The following is a 10,745-nucleotide window of genomic DNA, read 5'->3' as shown; positions in this document are numbered from 1 at the left end:
TGTGAGTGTGTATATATTTGTGTCCTTTGTGTATGGGTTTGTCTGCCTATCTTTCTGTGTGTCTGTGGGTGTGTGTGTATGTGTGTGTGTGTGTGTGTGTGTGTGTGTGTGCCAAGCCAGACTCTAACTCATCCAGGAAAAACCATAGCCTCAAGAGGTGGCCCTTAGCCAGTAAAGATAAACATTCAATTCGTCTTCTACAGAGGTTGCTAGGCAGAAAACAGATTTCTCCTCCAAGAGCTTTCTCACATCAAAGAGAAACAGATGCTGCCCTAATTTGTCACTTTTGATCTTTATTTCCTTCTTTCTCTGTTTTTTTTTATCTACTCTCCTCCTCCCCTTTGCTCTTGATCTTATTCTCTCTCCATCTCTCTCTCTCTCTCTCTTCCTCTTCTCTCCCGTTTCTCTTCATGGCTACATCCTCTCTTCCACAAACAAACAAACAAAGACAAACCATTTCCTGGAACAAGACGTCATGTTAATGGAAAACTAATCTGAAAGTTGTCTCCACTGTAAACTGTCATGCAGAAACACCAGGGTTAATAGATGCATTACATGAAAGGATTTCTTTACTTTACTTTTTTATAGATTTTCTGTGATGCATGAAAATAATGCACAGCTCATTGTGTTTGTTATGTAAGGAGACCTGCAGGGTTCACAATAGAATATACTAGAATGGAATAGAAGACAATTGAATGTTTTCTCTTCACTTGAGACCCACCAGAACAACAGAATCATGTCACATAATCTGATTCATTGATTTTCAGACTTTTAGACATGTTCAGGTCAAATTGTCAGCGCTGTATATCTCTGCATATATTTTTCACATGTTGCTGTTGTTGGATGAAAAACTTGTATCTCCAAAATGTAAACTTTTCAGGAAAAAGTTTACAGACAACCATGCATTTTTGAGGTTATCTAATTGGTTTTGAAAAGGATTCACAAACCCAAGGGTTGTGGAATAGAGGAGCGTGTAGTCCTGCAATTGAACTTTAAACAGGAAAATCACCAAAATTGGTGACACACACACACAGACGCTGCAGAGAGAGAATATAACGACCCCTAATCAGCATAATTGCTCTGACCTAAAATCATCACGCAGCACTCGGGAGACGCCATTTTCAGATGACACAGATAGAAAAACATGTAAAGAGGAAAGAGATGATTGCAAGCGAGGAAGAAGGGGAAAAAAATGTAGTACAGTTCAACTTGGCAACGTTTCTGACCGGGCAGAAGGCAACAGCTAGAGAAAAGACCGACAGACCGAGATTGGCTTTCTGCTGCAGTCAGAAAGCAGGAAGTTTGCCAGACTCGCCCTCTATCCTCCATCTGCATATCAGTCTCCTTCTCCTTCTCCTCCTCCTTTCTCTCTTTCTCCTTTTTCAGACATCTCTCCTCCTCACCCACTTCCTCTCCTTTCACCTCCTCTCCCTCCTCCTCCTTCTCTCCTCTCATTTCATTTTCCTCCCTCCCCCTCCTCCTCCTTCTCCTGTTCTACCTCCATATCAGTCACAAAAAGATATGGAGTCGGATAAGTAAGGCTTGCCAGCTCTCTCTGAGAATGCAACACTGCACTTTTTCACAAAAGATGCAAGCAGGCTAGATAACACTTTAATCCCTGTGTTCACTCTCTTTTCCATGAAAGACTGAAGTACCATTCAGATTTTTGAAATCATCAGTGTCTTGCCCACAGATGCGAGAATGGTCGCTGAACAATTTTGATTTCAGTGAAAAGCACGTTATCATATTTTCTTAACAGATGCCGAAAAGGAAAATATTTTTCATGTTGAGATTGATTGACATATTCAGTCAATTAAGTAAACCTACAGGGGTAAAACCTGCCTATTGGCCCCAATTGTGTCTGGACAGCAGTATCACATGTCTGCGCAGAAATACTGTATATGAGAAAAAAAGTGACCCTTTAGCATGACATTTTTCAGAAATGTGGTAATTTTGGGTGGGTTTTCAAGATGTCTGCTTTAGCTTTTGATCTACTCTGGAAGCCCACTGTAAATCATGACTCAGCAAAAAACATTTATCAAATAACATTAAAAGAAAAAGATACCGATGACTTGTCAAACATCAAGGCAATGATTACCTTGGACTTGTGTATCCAAAGCTCCAATGTTATTTTTTAATCTCTTAGTGATATATTCACATAGGGGTATCTTTGTAAGTTAATCTTGCTTTCAATAAAGCATGAAAACTTAATCCCCCTAGTTTCAGTCCAGCATGATGTCAGTGAGAATGTGAGAGGCTTTTGGAGACGTAGACTTGGTCATGGTTAATTTATGAGGGTGAAGGCTGTATGAATCATAGCCAGAAATAACAAACCAAAGACTCCCTCACTGTGTTGTCTTAAACGCTCAGATCCCACTATAGGTCATTAGAGAGGGTTCGTATACGTAGGACTAGTAACAACACAGGCTTAAGTTCACATAGAGTGGGAGGAGAGAGAAAAGAAAGGGATGTGTTGGGTATAGGGAGAATGTATGTGTGTGTGTGTGTGTGTGTGTGTGGGTGGGTGGGTGCATGCATTTGAGAGAGATAGGAAGAGAAAATGCGTGTGAGACAGACAGGAAAGCATAGAGATAGACAGAAAGGGAGACAGAAAGAGAAAAAGAGATAGTTGTGTCTATTGGTGGGTAGTTACCAGATAAGAGGGGATTTCAGATGACTCAAAATACTTTAATTCCCCCCCCCCCCCCCCCCCCCCCCCACACACACACACACACACACACACACACACACACATGCACCTTCAGGCTGTAGTAATGTAGGCTTTTGTCTTGCAATATATCTGATTCTTCCATTGGATGAAAAGTTCATATCTCATAAGAGTCAGCTTTTCAAGAATGAGAAAAAACAGATTCATGCCTGTGTATTCTCTATTATGCAGTGGGAGTAAAGGAGTATTTTGTTTTACACAGCTACAGTGTCAGTGAATTTTCTCTGCACATAGTTGACCGTGTGAACATGCAGGTCTAGCAAAAATTGGATTTGGAACGCCAAACTTAGAGTCATGAGGTTTTCACCTGACAGCAGCAGTGTGCTCTCTCGGGTTTTTGAGACGTTTTGGTCAAAACTATCAGTCAAACGCCTAAGAGCCCATTTTATCTTCTTGTTTTCCCCCCATCTGCTTCTATTTGTCACTTTCTCTCTTCATGGGGTTCTAGGTGTGGTCTCACACTGTCTCTCCTCATGTTGTAGCAGCTGACTCTACTTTCCTCTTTTCTCTCTATTCCTCTCTGCATCATCCCCACCACGCTCACTCTCTATCATTTACCCATACCGCACTGGGGCAAGCCTCCTTTTTGATGGGTCTCCCCCAGGGAACGTGTGTGTCTAATGTGTTTCTCCCACAGGGTTGCACATTTTTGAGTCAGATAGGATGTAATGGTGATTGCGCTCACACACACACACACACACACACACACACACACACACACACACACACACACAGAAAAACACAGAATAAAAGCCAATTCCACTGCAGCTCAGAACTCAGCTGGTGTCATTCCAAGTAACAATTTGTTATGCTTGAATTTCATTGAATGTCATTATTATTTTTTGCTAAGGAAATTGCTGCCTATGTTTACTTTTTGAAGAGCAGATGCATATTAGTGAAATGTTCTCATTTGAAATGTTTTGTTTCATGTATAATTACAGGCTGGTTAGCTGTTTTCTCATGCTATGCATTTAGACTCAAACGCATCATGGGGCTTTTTCTGATGGGTTGCAGCATTTATGTTTTAATGATGGTGGATCCCAGGATGAGAAGCTAAATTTCTCATTTGGGCCTGGATTGAAAAAATAAGGATACTTGGATTAAGCTACGATAGAGATGTTTAGATTCTATGGGTGTTGTTCATGTTAGGAAGGACTTGCTTACACCAAGTGTGAACCTCCTGGTTTCAAACCCACATGTCCTCTGCTTACCTGCATCAAACACTCCCATGCTACTGATTAAGTTCATTCTAAAATTAGCTCCTTCAAAATGTAGTTATTCAATTAGCAGAAGATTAGGTTTTCTATTAGAGGAGAGTGTTTTACTGACTTCATCTTTGAAAGGGGAAGCGTTAGTAGGGTTTGATCGATCTGGGTTTTTGAAGACCGATACCGATATTTTTGAAGCTGCTGATGGACAATATTTTTAGCCAACACTCTGTACATTTAAAAGTAACCATTTCCATCCAAACAATTTCCATCCAAATCCATAAAATTACAAGAATTCAGTGTTTCCCCAGAATTTTATTCTTTAGAGTGGAAAGCCCTCTGAAACAGTCCAAGACCAAGGCTAATGAAACTCTTACTGTATGTGGATTAGCAGCTCCTTAAGGCTTGGTGAGACAGGTTTTATTGCACTTTTTACACACTGCTAACCCTGAAGATGACTGAGTAAAATCACATCCTCACCTCCATCATATCAGTGGTTGGCAACACTGACTGACCAATATCTGATTTTATTAAAAGGCCAATATCAGCCAGATATATCTATAGGTTTCAGAGTGAATTTCCTGCTTTTCTTAACAGAGACAGGGACAAAGACAGAAACTGAGAGAGAAAGACATAAAGTGTAGTAGTACATACGTAGGGAGAGACAGATGAGGAGGCAGGCAGGCAGTCAGACATACGCAGCCTTCCCCCTGGTTTGACCTGTGTGAGTCTATGGCAGCTGTTTCTCAATGAGCTCACAACGGTGGAAGCCCAGTATTTGTCATGGACTCTGTCTGTGTGCCTGTGTATGTGTGTGTGTGTATGTATGTGTATGTGTGTGCGCTAAGTGTAGACCTACCAGAGTGGATTATTGGGCGGTGAGTCACAGAAAGAGGAGAGTGCAGAGTCAGGCAGATACATATCCCCATGTCCCGGAGCAAGAATACCCCCCCCCATCCACCCACCCACACACACAGACAGAGACACACACACAGACACAGACACACACACACAGGCCAGAAATCAATTCAGAAACAGCTGTCCGACATCGGAAGTGTATAGACACAGCTCTGTGTGACCTGCCTGTGTCTGTGCCATCTCATTTACAGTTGGGTTTAGTTTTGTAGGTCTATCTCAATCTTTCACCTATATCCTCTGGCTTTATTTATCTATGAAACTAGAATCTGCCAGTGTTAGAAATGATGTAACCTGTTACAGTTCCTGATTTATCTGACTGGTCAGATAAATTTCTTTTAAAAGATATGACTTGTTGAAACCAAATTTAATCTCACGTTTTTATTGTGAGATTAAAACATAATTTTATACATTTTGAAATAATGGGTTATCATGACTGTAGATGATGACAATAATGCTATTCAAATCACAGCCTGTCAATATTAACTGTCAATTTCATTTTCTAATTTATTATGCAGATTTTGTAAGCAAAATAACCAAAATTGACATTAAGGTCAATTGTGTTAGTGTATGCGTTCCTTGCCTTTACTAGCCTATATAGCAGACCTGGGGGTGACGTTGGGGGTGGATGGGCGTATACATTTGCCCTCAACTCCGGTGTAAAGTTTTCATTTTCAACTGAAGTTTTTATTTTCTAACCATGACCAAAACCTTGCTATAACCTCCACCAAATTGCTGTAGTTGCGTAGCCTTAACCAAAGTTGTTTCAGTTGTCTAACCTTAACCCTAACTCTAACCAAAGTTTTCCTTGCTTGCCTAAATTTAACTGTTAGCTAACCTTTACACATAACAAGCACATGAAAACGGCTTGTCCAATTCATGGTAGTAGTGGTAGTCCAGGTGGTAGTCCAGTTGGACACCGTATACAATTTACAGTAGGCTAATTATAGTCTGTTACAAATGATAGATTATTCTTTGAAGATAACATTCCTCAAAAGTATTTTCTAGCTGTAGTACAGTGAACAGATCAGACACAAGCAATGAGGGAGACGGAGAGAGAGATGACAGGATGACACAAATGATCAGAGCTTTGAACAGATATTATGAGTCACCAAGGTGTACAAGAGCTGTTTATCTAAAGCAAGTTGAATGGCCTCTTTAGTTCCCAATGCATCCTAATGGAATGATCATGCAGCTACTATCACCAGGTAATGAATAGACTCGAATTCCAGCCAGTAAACCGGGCTTTTGGCTCTGTTACAGTTCATGAAAATAAAATCACTGGATGTCTCAAAAAGATCTATACACCTGAATGCCACATAATACGAGCCTTGGGGCGTCTGAAAGAGAATGACATGATTTCATCAGCATGCATGGTGACCGCAGAGACTACTGTATATACTGGGCAGACAGAGAGCTGGAAAGTCTGTTTGATGTTTCTAAAATCATCTGCTAAACTGGTCAGTCTCTGTCATGAGCACGAACACGTGAGCCAATCAAAACAGAGGAACAAGAAGGTGCGTGTGTGTATTTGTGCCTATGGCTGTGAATACATATTTGAGCAATTGTATATGTGTGTGCTTTTTTTGACTTTGTGAAATAGATATGAAGTGACAAAATTAGATAAACTTAGCTTTATAATTCTAAAGCATTCTTTAAAAAGTTGCCCATAGTGTTTGTGTTGGGAGTCACAGCGGGTATGACATTTGTAGGAGGTTGTGGTGGACAGACATTTTACAGACATTTCAGAATGTCCAAAGCCACTTTTAAACTGCAAATTAAAGTAAAACATTTGTCACGACGATCAGGCCAAGCTTACGTCATTATTTATTCGACAAATGTGTTTCTAACTGTACTTCTATCTGTACATATCACATCATTTCTTTATCAATGTAAATAGTGTAAATAGATTAAAAGTGGACAAAGTTTTTGAGACAAATTTTTTATTTAATTTTACCATTTCTGTACAACTTTTCTTTTGGGAATATTTTGTGTTGTTGGAATTTTTTTGTTTTTTTTACTTTTTTGGGGGGGGATTATTAGATAGATCACAGTAGACAGAGACAGGAAAGATTGAAAGAGAGAGGGGGTTTGCGTTTTAGCCAACTGAGCCTTTACTTCCAGATATCGTCTTAGATTTTGGATATCATAATATCGTGATATAGCAGTGTTGTCTTTTCCTGGTTTTAAAGGCTGCATTACAGTAAAGTGATGTCATTTTCTGAACTTACCAGACTGTTCTAGCTGTTCTATTATTTGCCTTTACCCACTTAGTCATTATATCCACATTACTGATGATTATTTATCAAAAATCTCATTGTGTAAATATTTTGTGAAAGCACCAATAGTCATCCCTACAATATTGTCGCAATATCGATATTGAGGTATTTGGTCAAAAATATTGTGATATTTGATTTTGTCCATATCGCCCAGACCTACTTACAACTGAACATTTAGCCCACTTCGTAGAAAATACCGAGATATATATCGTGTATCGCCATTCAGCCTAAAAATACCGAGATATGATTTTTGGTCCATATCGCCCAGCCCTACCCCCAAGACAGTTCAGTATTTCTAATTCAATGCATCATAATTGGCAAAAAAAATAAATAAATACTTGGCTGGAAAACCAGAGACAGAGAGGATGAGGTCACAGTGTTCTGGTCTGCCCCATCATGTGGTGCATAGAATCATGGAATCAGAATTAGAATCCAATTGGTATTCCAGAATTGGTTCTATTTCTGAGAGCACTATTTTTCTCTCTCTCTCTCTCTCTCTCTGCTGTCCCCTCCCTACAATTAACCTCACAACTGTGGCACATGCATATGTATATGGCTTTAAACACACACACACACACACACACACACACACACACACACACACACACACGTGTGGCAGTGATGTATTAAATACAGGACTTTGAGTTTGACTTAACCTAAGGTATGAACACAATATGTTCATGCTTTACACTGGGAATGATGGCTGCATGTGTGTGTGTGTGTGTGTGTGTGTGTGTGTGTGCGTATAGCTTCCTGTTTATCTACTGTATCTATCTATCTCAGTATCTCTAAACAAAAGCACAACCATTCTTTCATCTGTACCATCATAACATGATCTCATCCATAGTCAGGATGTCGCTTATAAAAAGTTATCTCAGTGTTTATATTCAACCTCTTCTCTATGGTATCAATATCAAGCAGCAATGTTTTACTTCATGTGTGTATTACTCCACTCCACAGCTGTGTGTCTATATCACATCAGTGCAGATTGCTGCTGCAGCCTCTGATTCATTTAAGAGGAATGATGAATAAAGTGAACAGCAGTGGGTTTGAACATGAGTCTGATGTGTGGTTGGTGGTGCAGGTCAGATAGTTTTAGTGAACCTCAGATGAGTGATGAGTGAAAACCCAGCCAGGTGATCGTAAGAGTGAATGACTCACTGTCTGCCTTTATCCTGGAGGGAAGGATGGAGAGAGAGACAGAGAGAGGTATAGAGAGAAAGAGAGCTGAAGAAGAGACATAACACTCTGCACATTCACTCTTTAGTCCCTCCACCTTTCTCTCTTTCTCTCTCTATCGCACCTTTTGTCTCTCTCTCTTCTATCTCATTCATAGCCTATGCTGTTTGTCTTCCTCTATCTTCCTATATGTTTATGTTTTCTTCTGTAGTTGTTTTTTTCTTTCTCTTGCACTCACTTTTTTTTAGCACCCTTGTAACTTGTTTTACTCCCCACTAGTTTATTATTATAGCACACAAAGGATGGGTTTTATTTTGAAAATTTACAAAGGAGGGGTCTCTCTCTCTCTTTCCTTGTATATTATTTCTTTCTTTCTTTCTTTCTTTCTCTTTCTTTCTTTCTTTCTTTCTTTCTTTCTTTCTTTCCTCTTATTGTCTGTCTCTTTCGAACACATACATACACATACAGACAGGAAGACAGACAAAATCCCATACATGCATACACACACACACACACACACACACACACATCTGGAAGTGTGTTTTTTGGCAGGTTGGGGGTAGGGCATGGCCTCGACAGCTGTGTGTGGAGACTGAAAGACCCAAAACCACCTCAGAGAACGCTGTAACAGACACACACATACACACACACACTTGGAAGTATATGAATCATACACATACAGTATACATACACACATACACAATCACATCTGGATAAATATTTTTTTTCCCATGTTAGCACTGAATATCAGTATTCAAGCTATGATCTGTCAAGGCCATATGAATAGCATGTGTGTTCTTTAACTCTGTGGTATTCCCCTTTCATTCCCCAATAACCGGAGTTCTTGAACTTTTTCAGCTCTTGAAGAGCAATGTACTCTCTTGTCCTGGGATGCAGGCTCATTAACACATACTGAGTACTATTGTCAGGTGGCGACCCACCGGAAGCGTGATGCTGTGATGAACTTTGAGTCCGGACCCACAGCATAAGAAACCAGATCGATAATTGTTATAGGAATCAGTCTTGTGTTCATTATCTTTCATTTGTGATCAATGGAATAGCTCAAGCAAGTTATGCTATTATGATGACATCAGAGATGGAAGCTTTCATCTTGTTTTTATGATTACCATCACTGTCCCATTCACTCAAAGCTGTTAGATACTGTAGTCTATTTTATTATCAGAATCCTTTTGAGGGGATATTTTATTTTTAGCAGAATCTATCTTTTTAGCAGAATCTATCTTGTAAGTGCTCTGTGTTTTCCCCTTTGTGAAACAGAACTTTGCTGAAGTTCACAAGTATTGACTGAAATATCCGTGCCATATGGATAAGCAGTCTTAAACTCAGTGGAATCTCCTTTGCTTCCTTTAATAGTGTTAGATTTGGGGAGAATAAATCAGGATATTTCGAGAGCATCAGCAGACAGTAATTACTGATCCAGCACTGACGACCACAGACACACTGCAGAACACACCCTGCCCTTCCCCACCCTGCCCAAAGACATGCTCAGACCATCTGGGCTGTCTGTGTGTGTGTATATGATTGTATTTGTTAAAAGTGAATCTTTCTGAGCATGCATACATTGGATGCATGCATGTGGGTACACAACATGCATACATACACTGAGTATGTGTGTGTTCATGTGTGTGTGTCTGTGCATGTGTGTGTATTGTATGTGTTTATGTTCATACCATAAATGCCTATCTCTGATCCTCCTGAAAATTACGTTGTTTCTAACCTATGGAATAATATTGATAACATGTTATTGTTGTCATCAAATAAAAGGTTATTAACACATATAAAAAAAAATACAATTAATATAATGTATGTATTTATTTTCTTTCTTTCTTTCTTTTTCTTTCTTTCTTTCTTTCTTTCTTTCTTTCTTTTCTTTCTTTCTTTCTTTCTTTCTTTCTTTCTTTCTTTCTTTCTTTCTTTCTTTCTTTCTTTCTTTCTTTCTTTCTTTCTTTTTTTCTTTCTTTCTTTTTTATTTCTTTCTTTCTGAATTGAGAATGTTATATAGAATGTTAAATAAAATTAATAAAATGTATTTATTTTCTTTTTCTTTTTCTTTCTTTCTTTCTTTCTTCATGAGTTGAGAATGTTAAAATGTAGAATTTTGTTTGTTTCTGTTCCTTAATGCATAAAAATATTGATTGATTTGTCAAAACATTTGTGAATTTTGTTTTAAGGTTAATTTCCCCTTTAAGTAATGCTATCTACATGGAATCAAACTTGGTGCCTAAAGGACAACTTAAAACTTCAACCTCCTTCCCCCAAAAAACAATATTAAAAGTGGAGTTGAGAGGTTTTGACTTGAAAGCAGCATAATAAAGTTGCCTTTCCAGAACAGACTCTTGACCTTTGACCTTCTGTCAGAAGTCACCAAGGTCACCACATCGTGGTCTAGTTTATTTACTCTGTTCTCTAAACATC

The sequence above is a fragment of the Centroberyx affinis genome, unplaced genomic scaffold, assembly GCF_046629955.1.
Source record: "Centroberyx affinis isolate AG114_WGS23_722 - 3 ecotype Tasmania unplaced genomic scaffold, CSIRO-AGI_Caff_v1 ptg003239l_1, whole genome shotgun sequence".
Taxonomy (NCBI): Eukaryota; Metazoa; Chordata; class Actinopteri; order Beryciformes; family Berycidae; genus Centroberyx; species Centroberyx affinis.
This window is presented reverse-complemented; position numbering follows the sequence as displayed.